The sequence below is a fragment of the Mandrillus leucophaeus genome, unplaced genomic scaffold (assembly GCF_000951045.1).
Source record: "Mandrillus leucophaeus isolate KB7577 unplaced genomic scaffold, Mleu.le_1.0 Scaffold162, whole genome shotgun sequence".
NCBI classification, from domain to species: Eukaryota; Metazoa; Chordata; class Mammalia; order Primates; family Cercopithecidae; genus Mandrillus; species Mandrillus leucophaeus.
In genome coordinates this window covers 1,756,272-1,757,053 of record NW_012101610.1, presented here as the reverse complement: position 1 = coordinate 1,757,053, position 782 = coordinate 1,756,272, and the positions used below count along the sequence as shown (strand labels likewise).

At 38.9% G+C, this 782-nt stretch overlaps 1 protein-coding gene across 1 annotated transcript in view; it reads left to right on the top strand.

Annotated features, from left to right (window-relative positions):
* LOC105536656 (chromosome unknown open reading frame, human C16orf62) overlaps positions 1 to 782 on the top strand; it is a 158,112-nt gene that overhangs the window by 98,589 nt on the left and 58,741 nt on the right. The window lies entirely within an intron of this gene.

Genomic DNA, 782 nt, shown 5'->3' with positions numbered 1-782 from the left:
GTGTGGTCTGATTGTCTAAATGGTATGCTTTGGAGGTGTCTCTTAAGATCTCTACATTCTTAAACTTTGGTGTGGTAGGATTTCTGGAAATGGAGCAAGTGAGTCCCAGCTATTCATTAAGCCAGAAAATGGTCACTTCTAATGCTGATCAAAAGGCATAACTAACGTAGCAAACACTGTCTTTTGTTCTGCCCTCTTGGAGATGTTTGCTCAAGCCATGATTGTATCAGGCCTGATGACCCCTTTGGCATTTCAGGGTTTGGTGCTAACCAGTCTTGGTCCTAGAAAGCTTGTTCTCATTGACCTGTATGTAGTTAATGTTCAAATTTCTATGGAAGACAATCATCCGAATCAGCCATCACTTCATTACCATTTCTGTTTTATTAACACATTCAGAGTGTGAACCGGTTGGCAATGGAGACAAGAAAACTAATGAAAGGAAATCATTCCAGAAAGACGGCTGCGTTTGTCCGGGTACGTTCTCAAGATAAGGACTGTCAGACTTGGAACTCCAGTGGGCTGTTTAGCTTGCAGGTTACTAAATTACTCTTCCCAGAAAAAGATGAGTGTGTCATGATAAGAATGGTTTACTATTGATTTTTCAGATTAATTTTTCCCTGTATCTATGGGATGATCCATTTTCTGTTTTCAAGAGAAATGGTTAAATGAGTCGGAATTTTAATATGTGTTGTGGGGAAGGTGAATGAGCGATGGATCTGCATTTTTATGTGCCAGCTGAATTAGCTTTCATTTTCTCATATACTAATATAACACATATTTTA